The 17,585-nt window shown below is 36.6% G+C and overlaps 1 long non-coding RNA gene across 1 annotated transcript; it reads right to left on the bottom strand.

Moving 5' to 3' along the window:
• Positions 1–14,499: 14,499 nt before the first annotated feature.
• On the bottom strand, positions 14,500–16,780 carry LOC117335433. The gene is made up of 2 exons (XR_004534403.1): positions 16,071–16,780; positions 14,500–15,911 (listed from the first exon to the last, which is right to left on the bottom strand). It is a non-coding gene; the product is annotated as an uncharacterized LOC117335433 (long non-coding RNA).
• Between the last annotated feature and the right edge of the window lie 805 nt (positions 16,781–17,585).

The following is a 17,585-nucleotide window of genomic DNA, read 5'->3' as shown; positions in this document are numbered from 1 at the left end:
GTCTTTTGCTGAAATATTATATCAAATTTCTTGTGATGTTTTGTAGTTTGAAAAGACAACACAAAAGGGGGGTGTTTTATTTGTAATGCATTTTTATATAACATAAAAGTACGCGTACAAACAAAGTGTGAATGCTGACACACACCGCGACAACTATGCAGACATATCAATCTTTAACATGAACACATAAATATTTTACAGACGGAAAAATGAATGCTTCATATACTTCATTCCATCCATCAATCAATTCGTATAACATAAAAAAAAAACCCATAGCACTCGGGTTTGTTCAACAATTTAATTTCACACAAGTTTGGATAAGAAAGTTTTAGCGAGAGTGAAAATATTCGAAATGGGTACTTAACACAAACGATTCGTTATAAAAGGGAGTAGATTGTGTGTGGACTCGTGGCGTTATATGTCGACAAACAGAATCAGACCAGCGTGATGGTCCCACCCACGGCCCCGCGTCAGTGATGAGACAATCGAAAAAACCACTTACCAGGCTCGGGACTGACAAATGTATTTTAAACTTAGAATGAAATACATGATTTTGGTGGTCGCCATTAAGATGTAGATTAATATCTTTGTTAAAATTAAACCAGAACACGTTCTATATCGGCGGTCAAAGCTTACTGAAGAGTTCATGTATATACTCCAGCCCACACAGGCATTTCGAACAGTTTCAAGCATTATTGAATAAATTTTATCATAGAATATTTTGGAAGCGACATTATTTTCATTTAAGCATTGATGTCAATTTTTGTTTGCAAACTGTATGAATCCGCGTTCTTACAGAAGTTTGCAAACCAATTTTTTTCATACCCCGATGAAACTAAAAAATAATTGACATCAACGCTTATAATTAATTTTTGAAAATAATTTTCTAATTTAAAACATGTTTTATGTACAATTTTACTTGTTTTATATGGGATTCTTTTTCTCAAATCAATACGCAACGTCAATTGTCGTATTGTGACGTCACATTTTTCGCGCCATTCTCGGAATTTCTTTCATAGAAGAATGAAAAGAATTTTTCGACCAATCAGATTTGAGTATTTACCATGAAAACAAAGAAAAATTAATTATATATCCCTCAAAATCAAAGAAGACGGACGCAATAAGTTTAAGGACACATGAGGGCAAAACGACGATGGATGGACAGTCTGACCTCTCCGTGAACGGACGTTCAGTAATACACACTGCATGTTCATGACAATATACAATTATTGCCCTTGTTCCGGGTTGACATGAATATTTGACCACCCGAGAGGTGTCATGTCACCCGAGGGCGTAGCCCGAGGGTGACATGACACCTCAAGGGTGGGCAAATATTCATGTCAACTCGGAACAAGGGCAGTAATTGTTTTATTATACCGAAAAAAACATAAGTGAATTAATTTTGGTATCAATAAGTTTATTTATTACTATCAACAGTTTTTAAGAAAAGTTTTTAAGAGGTACCCCATCGTCTTTCTGGACCCGGCATAAAATTCTCCCAGTTGAACTTTCAATGTATGGACGTCGAAGTTTTCACAATCCTTTGGTCTAGGCCTACCTGTTGCAGATAGGAAATGTCTAAAGGAATCCACGGCCACATTGATGACCCTTTTGGTGTTTTTAGAATCCTTTTCTTGCAATAATTTCGCCAATTCCTCCTCTGTTGGCAGACGATAGCGTCCGCCGGCAGCCATTGTTGTTGTCAAGCAGAATACTCGGAACTTCTCTGATTCGACTACTTTTGAAGACGTTACGGAAGAGAGTTCCGAGTTGGGGCTCACGAGAGGGTGACATAACGATTTTGGAGGGCTCACGAGAGGGTGACATAACGAATGTTTTTAATCACGTGACATGGTTTTCACTAATCAGAAGCTGTGATACAAGTCTGAGGTATAATAATATTGATTGACAGCACGTTATGCAGGCTATATATATCTAGGACTAAGCTTACATTTAATTCTACTATATGCTTCATTGTAACATTAAATTTAATCAAAAAAACCCAAATTGCCATACACAACTTTCCATCTTACCTGTCCAAAAACAGCATCTGAGGAGCAATATATATAAAATTCAACACAGCAGGTTGGACATTCAGCTACTATAATCGGAAGATTTTTGATGTTTTGTTATATTATTTATGACATATATTTGCTATTAAAAATCTGATATAGACCGACTAACAACAGAACTCCTGCCATAGTTAAAAGGTGGAAAGTCGACCCACCCTCAGGTCGGCTCCTCACCATGCGGTGTCCAATCAGTATTCCAAAGGCCAAATAGTCCGAAGGCCTTTGTTTGTTTTGGTTTAACGTCCTATTAACAGCCAGGGTCATTTAAGGACGTGCCAGGTTTGGAGGTGGAGGAAAGCCGGAGTACCCGGAGAAAAACCACCGGCCTACGGTCAGTACCTGGCAACTGCCCCACGTAGGTTTCGAACTCGCAACCCAGAGGTGGAAGGCTAGTGATAAAGTGTCAGGACACCTTAACCACTCGGCCACCGCGGCCGAAGGCCAAATAGTCCGAAGGCCAATAAGTCCGAAGTCCCGACAGTCCGATATAAAAATCAATACCACATAGATTATGCATTGAAATTTCATGATATAAAAGGCACGTGGACCAATCATGGTTTACCTCGTTAAGTTTTACTGAAGGTTTATATATGTACCAGAAATCTTTTGCCTGCTTCTAGTCGTGTGTTGGTTGAATACTACACATTTGTATGGTGTTCCGTTATGGCCAAATTTCCAATAGGACAAATATGAAGGACATATTTGCTGTCTGTTTCTCAAAGAAGGAATGTGATCACTTCTAATAAAATGGACGCTATTGTCGAGAATGTAAACTACATGCAATACGAAAATGAGGGACGAACGCTAATTCTGACTGAAAGGCGGACGTTATTTCTGAATAAAGGACAGATGTTGTTTCTACATGAAAGACGAACTTTTTCCTGACTGTAGGACGGACGCGTATATGACAACACGATGTTGTTACTTAGTAATTATGATATAGGGGTTGTTACAAGTACAGTTAATTCAAACAAGGAAAGAGGATTATGGATTCGATAATGAGCGTAGAAGACTAATCAAATATCAAGTTTCTCTATGGAGCTAACCGTCGTATTTACTTTTTTTTATGTTTCCTCTAAAATTCCGTATAAAATGGAAGAAACATTGACAAATTTTCTGATGAAGGGAGGGACAGTATTTGTCACATGACTGCCCTGTAAACAGTGTCATAGCACACATTAGATGGATTATACTACAAATACATTACAAATCGAGCTGTGGTTGGATAAAGGTTTCTATTGTTTCTGTCTTGACGTCATAGCATGCGACACGCGCGTTGTGACGTCATCAAAGAAAGATGAAGTTCTCTTGAAAGATTTTTGATAGTGTCATCAAGTGATAATAAAAAAAAATTTCCACGAATATTTGAGAAACTATCTTAAGTAACATGATAAACAAAATCGTAAACCCACTTCGTTTTAAACATTTTATTTAAATCGTCACGAATGGATAAAATGATAATTTTTTTTATAGATTTTTTAAATTTATAATTTCAGACTAGACAAATCCTATATAAAGCACAGAAATCTATGCAAGATCCTATTTCCTTTTTTCTTTTCTTTTGTTACATCAAAACTTTACACCCAGGAAAATGCATCTTAGACTTAATTTTGCCAATTCAGTGTAAAATGCTAGATCAAATCTGTAATCTAAATACGTATTCATAATTTAGTGACTCTTATAGTTCGCATGAACGCTAAATAAAGATTGAAAAAATAGTCTTCCTTTAAAGGAATGAAATGATAACATTCTTTAGTAATATTTATAAATTCACATAAACATAGTAAACATCGAATGAATGACATTTTAAAACAGACAGATCACAAGTTATCAATAGCCATCACACATACAACGCCCCACACTAAACTATATTTTATAATACACACGACGACAGGGGCAGATACTATCGAAATGGTCTGTTTCAAATCTTAACACATGAAAATGACATCATTATAAAACTGCTTAGAATTATCGGTTCTCATAAGATCACTCACTGGAAACAACTTACCCTAATATCGAAATCTCACATTTCTATAAATAAACTCCAAACAAAGGTCACGAAACTTCGTTCATTTCATTTTTTTTATTTTGAACACTAGACTGTAACACTTAAACGAAAACAAAGAAAAAACTCGCAAAATATGCACTGTGCAAGTTCTGAATATATCGAGAATTTTGTATTGTGGTTTTATTACAAGCGCAAACTTTGTGTATTTTATCGGTAGGTGATTTTACATAATAATAATATACATACAGTTAAAACGAAAACATAGCATTAACCATCTATTTCAGTCAGACATTCTCTACCACTTATTTTTATGATGATAGGTCATCTACTTCACATCTTTTAATGCACATCCTACAACCCATTGTTTGATTTAAATACACTTTATTGCTTCAAAATTGCAGTAGGATGATTTGACAGAAATTATGACAACTTCTATAAGCCCTATACATCGATATCATTGAGCCAAAAAGAAAAAAAACATGTTTTGAAATTTTGACATAACAAAATGATAAAAAGCAGTGAAATGGTAATCGAATAAGTGTGACAGCATAGACAGATGATTTTTTTTCTTTTAGAGGGTTAAACGTTCTCGCAACAGCCTGAGTCATATGAGAACGGGTGTCAAGGAGACACCAACAATCAGGGTCATATGAGGACGGGTGTAAAGTAGACACCAACAGCCAGGGTCATATGAGGACGGGTGTCAAGGAGACACCAACAATCAGGGTCATATGAGGACGGGTGTCAAGGAGACACCAACAGCCAGGGTCATATGAGGACGGGTGTCTAGGAGACACCAACAGCCAGGGTCATATGAGGACGGGTGTCAAGGAGACACCAACAGCCACGGTCATATGAGGACGGGTGTCACGGAGACACCAACAATCAGGGTCAGATGAGGACGGGTGTCAAGGAGACACCAACAGCCACGGTCATATGAGGACGGGTGTCTAGGAGACACCAACAATCAGGGTCAGATGAGGACGGGTGTCAAGGAGACACCAACAATCAGGGTCATATGAGGACGGGTGTCACGGAGACACCAACAATCAGGGTCAGATGAGGACGGGTGTCAAGGAGACACCAACAGCCAAGGTCATATGAGGACGAGTGTTTTAGATATGTAAACATAGCCAGTTAACCCTACATATCACCTAGAATAAAGTATAATATATACTAGTATTTGTAATCTATACAACATTTGCAATTCTAAAACAGCTCTGAATATGGCGCGGGAAGGATGTCATAATTAAATATTTTTGCCTAGGCAAAAATACAATATTGCCTAGGCAAAATTATTTCTGCCTAGTCAAAAATCGAATATTGCTTAGGCAAAAATATTTCTGCCTAGGCAATATTCGATTTTTGCCTAGGCAAAATTATTTCTGTCTAGGCAAAAATAATTTGGTTTCGATTTTTGCTTAGGGAGAAATCGAATTTTGCCTAGGCAAAAATCGAAATTATTTTTGGCTAGGCAATATTTTATTTTGCCTAGGCAAAAATATTTAATTATGACATCCTTCCCGCGCCATATCTGAAAGATAAGTAAACATATTTTTCTGTTTTTCAGACCTATGAATACCATGGTAACCAATGAAAAAAATGGAAAATATCATGATATTTTACCCAAAATGACAATTCTTTTCCTTTTTTTATTCTGAAACCTATTTGAAAGTGAATATCTCTATCCCAAAGACAGTATTAATCTTGTTTTGACATATGTTGTACATTAAGTTTTCTTGCAATCTGTATGTACTAGATATCTACTTCATGATGAATATACCAATTATAGTGTAAATCTATGTTTACATTTGCTCAAAAAAAAAAAAATCATTCATGGCCAGGCAGTCTTTCTGTGGTCTGCTACCCGAGGACGGGTGTCACGGAGACACCAACAGCCAGGGTCATATGAGGACGGGCATCACGGAGACACCAACAGCCAGGGTCATTTGAGAGCGGTGTCAAGGAGGCACGAACAATCAGGGACATATGAAGACGGATGTCATAGAGACACAAATAGCAAGGGAAAGACAGAGCAGAAAGGAAAGAAAGATAAAGATCAAAGATAATGTGTTGTCAAGGGGACAGAAGATCCATTTTGCTTGGCATTCCACGATCAGCACAAGCGGCCGTTGACGTTGTTCTTGAACTCTCCAACGACCCCCTTCAGGAGACGAAGGAGAAACCAACCCTCACCCAACAGAGGGGCACAACATCATTTTAAATCTTACTTATTGTTATATTGTTATTTTGAAGACTTTGTGATATTTTGTGTGTACATCGTATGTCTTTTGTGTGTAGATCATGTATAGTTTGTGTGTGCATATGTACATTTGTATATCGTATGTCGTTTGTGGGTACATCGTGTATGGTTTGTGGGTACGTCGTATGTCATTTGTGGGTACATCGTGATGGTTTGTGGGTACATTGTGTATAGTTTTTGGGTACATCGTATGTCGTTTGTGGGTACATCGTGTATGGTTTGTGAGTACATCGTATGTCATTTGTGGGTACATCGTGATGGTTTGTGGGTACATCGTGTATGGTTTGTGGGTACATCGTGTATGGTTTGTGGGTACATCGTGTATGGTTTGTGGGTACATCGTGTATGGTTTGTAGGTACATCGTATGTCGTTTGTTGGTACATTGTGTATAGTTTTTGGGTACATCGTATGTCGTTTGTGGGTACATCGTGTATGGTTTGTGGGTACATCGTGTATGGATTTTGGGTACATCGTAAGTCGTTTGTGCGTACTTCGTCTATGGTTTGTGGATGTGTGTACAGCGTATATAGTTTGTGTGTTCATGGTACTGTATGTCGTCTTTTGTTTGTGCATCATACACTATCGTTTGTGCGCTTCGTATACCATTTGTGGGTACATCGTATACTGTTTGTGTGTAATCATCGTAATTGTTGTTTGTGGGTAAGCAAATATCGCACTCTTTATTCTTGCTTGATTTCTGATGCAGTTTATTTCAAACTTCAGGCAGAAAATTAACGGTTACATTTAATTAAAGAACAATGAACTGAAAATGTGTAGTAGTGTCAATATTTCTGGATACTTCTATTAAGTATGGCTAACAGTATATACTATACCGATTTAGGTATATATTAGGTTTTGTTCATAAGAAGAAAATGGATGTCGTACACACAACATTATGTTAAGTCGGTTGTTGAAATTAGTAATGCTAATGGGTGATTTATGAGCTAGTTCTGCAATGTTGATTAATGTTTCATCTTCAAAGCACAAAATGAAAGATATAAAAGTTTTGTTAAAAGGTTTGTAACTTAATGATATATGTATGCTATCCATCCGATAAGTTAAAATTGGGCGTGTTTTAAAAATTACTTGAGAAACTCTTAAACAAAATGGAACTGGCAATGAAATATGTCAAATGATGTAACAAAATGATGTATGTGCGGTTGGTAATATATAGCCTCATGAAACTTGGTTAATAACCGGGAAAAAAACAAACAATAATATTCTGTGCCACAAGGACAGTTACATTGTAACACATCTGGCACGCCATTTATCGCCTACTTAAATCACTCGAGATTTTGGGTTCGGGATTCTGGGTGATTTAATATATTTTATCTATCGTACAACAAAAAAGATCACTTAAGTATGTCATTGTACAAATCACATGACAACGATCACATTTATCAAAATTATACCGGGTAGACAGGAAAGGATGGACATTTTGGGAGACAAAAGAAATGGATAAAGGAAAGCAAAAAATTCTCACTAGTATTCTAAGAACACTAAATGATTGAATCACACAAAGGGCACTCGGGCATGGGTTTAAAAAAAAAAAAAAAAAAAACTCTTCCTATCTGAACATTATCAGAAATTATTGGATCAGCGTTATTTACACTCTTGTCCAATACGTGCGACCACCGTTGGAGGCAAACATTTAGAAGACCTAAAGCTGTTCCGGAAGACGTCAGTAACGCAATTTGAAAAAAAAAGAGAAATTCTCAAAAGCTAAACATGTATGAAAACTGATCTCGAACAAAGCATTCTATCTCCACCATCGTAAGCATTAGGATAAGTAAAAAAATCGGATTCTGAAATTTACATTTCAATTCAAGACTTAAAAATTAAAAAAATATTATTCATACTTTATTTCTAAAAATAACAATTTCCGCGGATTTTGCTGCAGTATAATAACATTTTAAAAGTTAATAAACTGTGCATGTTTTAATTCGGCTATGTGATAAAACTGTCTCTAGCTACCTCTGAACTCTGCTGACGTCTGAAAAGATGGTATGAATTATTTGCTAGATTTTTTTAATCAATTAAGCCCAAATTAACAGCCATTGTACGGGTAGGGTGTATAGTAACGTATTAGACCTGGGATATCTTATTTATTGCAAATTAATGTTTTTATTGGCAGAGGTTCACAACAAAGCCATCCGGCTTATCGACCTCAACTAGACATCGTTGTATTAAAGGATGACGCCAATTCGATCAAATCTTCAGCATTCTTTTAAATTATTTGTAACCTCTCCCAAAGTTAATTCGGCTGATTGAAAATTATATCTCAGAACTTCAAACTAACAAGTGACTAAATTATGCTATTTTACAACTTTTTGCTATTTAATTTGTTTAATGAAAAAAATTCAAATCTTTTATGATGTTGTATTTAACCGTTGTGGACAAATAGAGGCGTATCAGAACAATGCTTTGGGTAGAGTGCAACCCGTTCTTGCGTGCTCTTGTACAAATGTATCTGATTATCGACAGGTACGCTGCATCCTAAAGACTCTTCCCTCTAAAAGAACATAACAAACCGACGCAATCATACACATTATCATCACGAAAATCCATTGTTCCACAGCAAGACTTTTGGCACCTTGAAATTCTATCAAACTATTTCATCTTTTTACATTTTCTGATTAATCCAGATTATAAATCATAGTTTTGTATGTTGTCGTCATTTCAACACAAGGTCTAGGCTTTAAAACGCAACATTAAATTTTAATCTTCTACACATACATCGGTAGACACAATGACAGACGTGACAATATCTTTTTTAAATTTATTATCTTGATTGTCACCACTGGTGCAGGTAATTTAAAAAAAAGCTGATTTTTTAATTTTCACAGACATGGAACATGTGTGTAGAAAGACATCTCTGAATCCGTTCCACTGTTAACGAAATCTTCAAATAACCATGGAATCTGATTAACTCACTTCCATAGCACGGTCAATTGAACACCTCAACAAGCGTTTCTACCTTAAACATCAAGTTTTCGAGGAATTTGAAGATTATTATATTTATTCATTCATTGGTGAATCTTGAGACCAATTGGAAACATCCGGTAGAGATCAAGGAACTTGTCGTATTTTAAAATTAAGTATGTTCTAAAATTAAAGCGGAACTAAACGATAATCCGTAATCTTGATGACGAGTTTATAATTTTAAACACGATTTTGTGTTTTGAAAGGAAAATTGGCATCTCAAAGTTAAGGGGAATATAGCTAAGGTTTTGTTTGTTGGTGTTTACAACAACAGGTAAAATGAAAATTTACATTAGGCGTTTTCAGGAAAACAAGCGAGCTGTAAAATGGCGACCTTGACCTATGACGTCAGCTTCATCAGCTTGATTGGCAAGCTTGCAACATACATTTTTCAAACTTCCCTGTGATGTCTAACAAGAATCAAGCCTCGAACTCGAAAATGTTTAATATTTCGTCATGCTCTTTCGAATGGATAAGCTTATTATCGTTAACAAATACATGTACGACATCTGCAAGCAAAAATATGCAATTCTGTGAATATCGTGGTTTGGGAAATGCTAAAATCTATTTCCTTCTTTTGATCAGCTGCAGGCTAAAGCATTGCAATCAGATAAGCTTTACCTTTGGCAATGGTGCATCCCCAAGATCCCTACCCCGTTTTTCAAATCAAAACAGGGCACATTGATCTCAAGGTGTCAATCGAGAGCCGTTGACATTTTTCGTAAAGGAAAAAATATAATGTATTTTACGTTTGATTTAAACATATTTTATGTGAAATTATTCAAAAGGAATTGGACACAAGTTGTATAACTTATAAACGTCTTTTTTTCGTTTACAGAAAGTACAGACTGTTGAATTACATGTATATCGAAAATAAAATAAGACACAATACTTTGCCATGTCGTATTAATGGGCAAAGCCGTTCCATTTTTCTATCGCATACAGATATTCGCCAGCAAGTTATGTTATCCTTAGGAAGCAGAAGACGCTTACCATTCCCGAACATAAGGTCATATTTACATTTGCTCCGCATTTCCCCATTGACACAATGCTAAGAGGCAGTTGCCACCATACGCCTATAACACCCAGTGGGTCATGTGCCATTAAAAAAGGCGGGATTTTTTGTGTTGGTTTATTTTTTTTCAAAAGTTTATTAGTATTGAACAGTGATTTTAATGTTGTTATAATCGATATGGCAGCAAGATGTATGGTGGGCAAATGTAGCATGGAAACCCTACATTTGCCCACCATACATCTTGCTGCCATATCGACTATAAAAACATTAAAACCACTGTTCATTGCTTAATTATTCTTGTGGTTTTACAAGCGTCACCATGTTGATCTAAAATGTTCTCGTATTTTGTCTCCTTGTTTTTGAGCAAAAATTGCGGTTTTATTTTTATAGCATTTTTTTCCTCTATTTTTTTTACAAAGACAATCATATCGGGGTAGGTTGTGTGAACCTAAGAGTTAGAAAACTTTGGAATGATGTCATGTCATGCTGCAGAAAAGGAACATCATGTTCGCTTTTTTGAGAAAAGTTATTTACAGAAAGACGGTTTGGTTCATTTTTGCGCTGTTTATACTCACAGGAGGCAGTTCGTTCTGTAGAGTCTCGAAGACACGTGCGGGTAGAACAAGCGGCAGTTGGACGTGCTTTTATTTCCTAGGTTACAACATTGAAAATCACGTGCAACTACCAGTTGCGGTGGGCGCGACAGGTATACATGACCGGCTATGTACAGCATTACTGTTGGCGGAACTGTCTCTGTCCGGAGTTGGTTCTAGATTAGATTAACTACAAGACACTAACATTTACATAGAATACAACGCAATGGAAGAGAACTGTATTGTAACCTATATGTTTATTATACATTTAGCTTAGTTGTCATCTTTGCTAACCAAGGGTTCTGGAATTAATTTGTCCGGACAATTACTCCTTAACTAGTGAACCAAGTTCAATAAAAAACATAAGTTATGTTGCCATAGAAACCAAGTCTCTGTACAGATTTTGTAACATGGCCCGTCAGTTCTATGATATATATTTTTTTCAAACTTGGTCACGTGGTGTAAATTATATACATTTTAAAAATTAACAATGCCTCTTATTTGACACATCAGCTATTTCAAAATCTGTTACTATGGAAACATAATGCAGCCTTCCGATTTGTAATTAATTAATATGATTGTACAATATCCCAAAACAACAGATGTCATTGGGTTGCCATGGTAATATAACCCAAAAAGCCCTATTATGAGACGGAGGACCTTTACTAACCTTGTCCACCCATTTCAATGAAACAAAGAAAGGAATATTACATACCATATATAGATGTGATTGGAGTTTTTTTCATTTGAGAATTTTGATTGTCATGATAACTTGGTCATTATACACAGGTTTTTAGGTTATGGTCCTCAGGTCACTATACACAGTTTTTGTGTTATGGTCCAAAGCTAACCGGCCCTTATGGTCACTATACAGTTTTTGTGTTAATGTCACTATACACAGTTTTTATGTTTTGATCCATAGCTAACCGGCCATTATGGTCACTATACACAGTTTTTGTGTTATGGTCACTGTACACAGTTTTTGTATTATGGTCACTATATACAGTTTTTATGTTATGGTCACTATACACAGTTTTATGTTATGGTCCATTGCTTACCGGCCCTTATGGTCACTATAGACAGGTTTTGTGTTATGATCACTATATACAGGTTTCGTGTTATGGTCACTATACACAGTTTTTGTATTATGGTCCATAGCTAACCAGCCCTTATGGTCACTGTACACAGTTTTTGTGTTATGGTCACTATATACAGGTTTGTGTTATGGTCACTGTACACAGTTTTTTTTTATTATGGTCCATAGCTAACCAGCTCTTATGGTCACTATACACAGTTTTTGTGTTTTGGTCACTATACACAGTTTTTGTGTTATGGTCCTCAGGTCACTATACACAGTTTTTGTATAATGCTCCATAGCTAACCGGCCATTATGGTCACTATACACAGGTTTTATGTTTTGGTCCATAGCTTACCAGCCCTTATGGTCACTGTACACAGTTTTTGTATTATGGTCCATAGCTTACCAGCCCTTAAGGTCACTATACACAGTTTTTATGTTTGGTCCATAGCTAACCAGCCATTATGGTCACCGTACACAGTTTTTGTGTTATGGTCACTATATACAGGTTTGTGTTATGGTCACTATATACAGGTTTGTGTTATGGTCACTGTACACAGTTTTTGTATTATGGTCCATAGCTAACTGGCCCTTATGATCACTATACACAGTTTTTGTATTATGGTCACTATACACAGTTTTTGTGTTATGGTCCATAGCTAACCGGCCCTTATGGTCACTATACACAGTTTTTGTGTTATGGTCCACAGCTAACCAGCCCTTATGGTCACTATACACAGGTTTTGTGTTATGGTCACTTTACACAGGTTTTGTGTTATGGTCACTTTACACAGGTTTTTTTGCTATGATCACTATACACAGGTTTTTTGCTATGATCACTATACACAGGTTTTTTGCTATGGTCACTATACACAGGTTTTTTGCTATGATCACTATACACAGGTTTTTTTGCTATGATCACTATACACAGGTTTTTTTGCTATGATCACTATACACAGGTTTTTTGTTATGGTCGCTATACACAGGTTTTTTGCTATGGTCACTATACACAGGTTTTTTGCTATGGTCACCATATACAGGTTTTTTGTTATGGTCACTATACACAGTTTTTTTTTGTTATGGTCACTATACACAGGTTTTTTTTGTTATGGTCACTATACACAGGTTTTTTGGTTATGGTCACTATACACAGGTTTTTTGCTATGGTCCATAGCTAATCGGCCCTTATGGTCACTATACACAGGTTTTTTGCTATGGTCCATAGCTAATCGGCCCTTATGGTCTCTATACACAGGTTTTGTGTTATGGTCACTATACACAGGTTTTTTTTTGTTATGGTCACTATACACAGGTTTTTTGGTTATGGTCACTATACACAGGTTTTTTGCTATGGTCACTATACACAGGTTTTTTGCTATGGTCACTATACACAGGTTTTTTGCTATGGTCCATATCTAATCGGCCCTTATGGTCACTATACACAGGTTTTTTGCTATGGTCCATAGCTAATCGGCCTTTAGGGTGGAGAGGTTATATGTTAACCATTAGCTTACTGTGCTAGTTTGTCTCTGATCAAACTATGTTAACCAAACTATGTTAACCAAACTATGTACTGGGTCTCTCTCACCATTGTGATCTAATTAATAAAAGAGTTTTGTGCGGCAGATGTCAGCATTTGACAGGGTGTCAGTATAGCAATGATATTGACATTTGATTTTCAGACCCAAGATGCATAACCATTCATTTTTTTCAGTTAGAAATCAGTTTTTAATCTTTATTATGTTCTTTCAGTTTATTTACATACTGTATTTACAGTACATCAATTAAATAATTTGTATTTCGTGTTATTACGGGGCCGTGATAGCTCAGTCGGTTAGAGCACCAGACATGTAACCTCAGGTGAAAGTCCCAAGTGCCTGGTTCGAAGCTTTCTACCCGTGTCGGTTTGTGTATCTCAGGAAGCTGAGAAACAGACTGGTCTGTGCTGTCGTGGTTGTGTCATTGGGCAAGACACTTCACCTCAATTGCTCTGGATGGCATGCGATGGTCCTCCTGTATGTTGTCCATGAGGTAGTCACCAACTACTACAAGGGGACTCCGCCTAAAAATGTCCCTCGATGTTCACAGCGCAATAAACCCAGCAAACAAACAAGGAAAGAATAACAAAAAAAACCCTTCATATTATTACAAATTAACGAACACTCAAAGAATTGCATTTTTGTGTGGTACGTCCTATGTCAGCCCTAATAGAAAATATAATTTGAAACAGGTCATTATACACTGTGTCCTGACACTTTAACACTAGCCCTCCACCTCTGGGTTCGAAACCTACGTGGGGCAGTTGCCTGGTACTGACTGTAGGCCGGTGGTTTTTCTCCAGGGTACTCCTGGCTTTCCTCCACCTCCAAAACTTGGCACGTCCTTAAATGACCCTGGCTGTTAATAGGACGTTAAACAAAAACAAACCAAACCAAACCAAACCAAAGCACCATGGAAGGGTAATAAAAAAAACTAAACACATTTCTCTTTCTGGTAATCATTTTTTTTTATTCAGTTTTAAAATTTCTTTTTCATACAAATTTATAATCATGCACCCAATTTATCATACACAGAATACAGTACAAATATATAGAGGACTGCAAAACATAACATACTTGAAAACAAAATCTGACAAAATGAGTCCAGCTCATTGTAGTTTGACCTTTGACCTAGACCCCGAAAACACACAGGATATTCATTTGAAAGGTTCAGAGATATTAGATAGTTACAGCAATGCATTATGCTTCAAAAATGTTGTAAAACATAGAATATTTTGATCTTAGCAAACAACAACTTAACACAATCTTAACAAAAAAAAAATAAAAAAAAAATAAAAAAAAAATAGTGTACAAATTATGCAATAAACAGAAAAATGTTTCTGAGATAAATAATGATCTTTCTAAAATCAAGCAATTGTACTTCTCACCTGAGTGCAGAGGGCACCACAGTGTGCCAACTGGACCCATATATTGTTTACAGGGTCCATGTAGTGTATATGGGGACCATTTAGTGTCTACAGGGACCAAAGAGTGTACATTGAAACCATATAGTATACATTGGACTCATATAATATACATGGGAACCATACAGTGTACATGGTCCATACAGTGTTCACAGGGCCCATATTGTGTTCATGGGAGCCATATAGTGTACAGTGGACCCATTAAGTGTATATTAGACCCATATATTGTACATTAGACCCCTATAGTGTACATTAGACCCCTATAGTGTACATGACACCCATATAGTGTACATGACACCCATATAGTGTACATTAGACCCATATAGTGTACATGACACCCATATAGTGTACATTAGACCCATATAGTGTACATGACACCCATATAGTGTACATTAGACCCATATAGTGTACATCAGACCCATAAATGTACATTAGACCCATATAGTGTACATGACACCCATATAGTGTACATTAGACCCATATAGTGTATATTAGACCCATATAGTGTACATGACACCCATATAGTGTACATTAGACCCATGTAGTGTACATTATACCCATATAGTGTACATTAGACCCCTATAGTGTATATTAGACCCATATAGTGTACATGACACCCATATAGTGTACATTAGACCCATGTAGTGTACATTAGACCCATATAGTGTACATTAGACCCCTATAGTGTACATGAGACCCATATAGTGTACATTAGACCCATATAGTGTACATGACACCCATATAGTGTACATTAGACCCATATAGTGTACATGACACCCATATAGTGTACATTAGACCCATATAGTGTACATGACACCCATATAGTGTACATTAGACCCATATAGTGTACATTAGACCCATATAGTGTACATTAGACCCATATAGTGTACATTAGACCCATATATTGTACATTAGACCCATATAGTGTACATTAGACCTCTATAGTGTACATGACACCCATATAGTGTACATTAGACCCATATAGTGTACATGACACCCATATAGTGTACATTAGACCCATATAGTGTACATGACACCCATATAGTGTACATTAGACCCATATAGTGTACATCAGACCCATAAATGTACATTAGACCCATATAGTGTACATGACACCCATATAGTGTACATTAGACCCATATAGTGTATATTAGACCCATATAGTGTACATGACACCCATATAGTGTACATTAGACCCATGTAGTGTACATTAGACCCCTATAGTGTACATTAGACCTATATAGTGTACATTAGACCCATATAGTGTACATAAGATCCATATAGTGTACATTAGACCATATAGTGTACACGAGACCGATATAGTGTACATGAGACCCCTATAGTGTACATTAGACCCATATAGTGTACATTAGACCATATAGTGTACATTAGACCATATAGTGTACATTAGACCCCTATAGTGTACATTAGACCTCTATAGTGTACATGACACCCATATAGTGTACATTAGACCCATGTAGTGTACATTAGACCCCTATAGTGTACATTAGACCCCTATAGTGTACATTAGACCCCTATAGTGTACATTAGACCTCTATAGTGTACATTAGACCCATATAGTGTACATTAGACCCATGTAGTGTACATTAGACCCATATAGTGTACATTAGACCCCTATAGTGTACATTAGACCATATAGTGTACATTAGACCTCTATAGTGTACATTAGACCCATATAGTGTACATTAGACCCATGTAGTGTACATTAGACCCATATAGTGTACATTAGACCCCTATAGTGTACATTAGACCCCTATAGTGTACACAAGACCTCTATAGTTTCCCCCCCCCCCCCCCCCCCCCCCCCCCCCCCGAGTCGTGTTGTGGTTGGTGACGTCCTGACATAGTTATACAGTCTGACGTCCTGTCGTAGTTATACAGTCTGACGTCCTGTCGTAGTTATACAGTCTGACGTCCTGTCGTAGTTATACACGCCCTGTCGTAGTTATACACGCCCTGTCGTAGTTATACAGTCTGACTAATGATATTGTCACGGAGTAATAGTCTCCATATTGGATAAGTTTTGTGTCAACAAGAAAACGCTTCCAGGGAAATTCTGTGACAACCTAGGCTTGACTTATATTTGTTTCTTAAAAATGTTATCAGTAAATATGATCCTTCAATAATGCTGTAACAATCTACAGTTCTGTCTTTTAAGCGAATCATTACAAATGAATAAATTTGCAGTTGTGAATCGAAAAACTCTTTGATGTACATATGAAAATGTCGCATAACAAAGATTGTAAGACTGATGATGGTTGGGAATGTCGGTGGTACCCTATACCACATCAGATATATGGCGAATTACAGGCGTATGTACTGGAATGGGTCATGGGTGAGCGACTCGACTGTCTGTACCACAGCCATACGGCCATATACAATGACGACATGCTAATCCTGAAACCTCTGTATTAATGCATTGAAATCACTTCGATCTATATTAGGTTTAAAACTTATCAACTGGCGTCATCCTCCTCACGAATTTCCATATCCATTAGCAGAGGAAAGAAATATCTTTTTAAAGTCAATACCCTGTAGATAAAGGTACACTTTAAAAACAATATTTGTTAATCTATAATACCATAACAAA

The sequence above is a fragment of the Pecten maximus genome, chromosome 10 (genome assembly GCF_902652985.1).
Source record: "Pecten maximus chromosome 10, xPecMax1.1, whole genome shotgun sequence".
In the NCBI taxonomy this organism is placed as follows: domain Eukaryota; kingdom Metazoa; phylum Mollusca; class Bivalvia; order Pectinida; family Pectinidae; genus Pecten; species Pecten maximus.
This window is presented reverse-complemented; position numbering and strand designations above follow the sequence as displayed.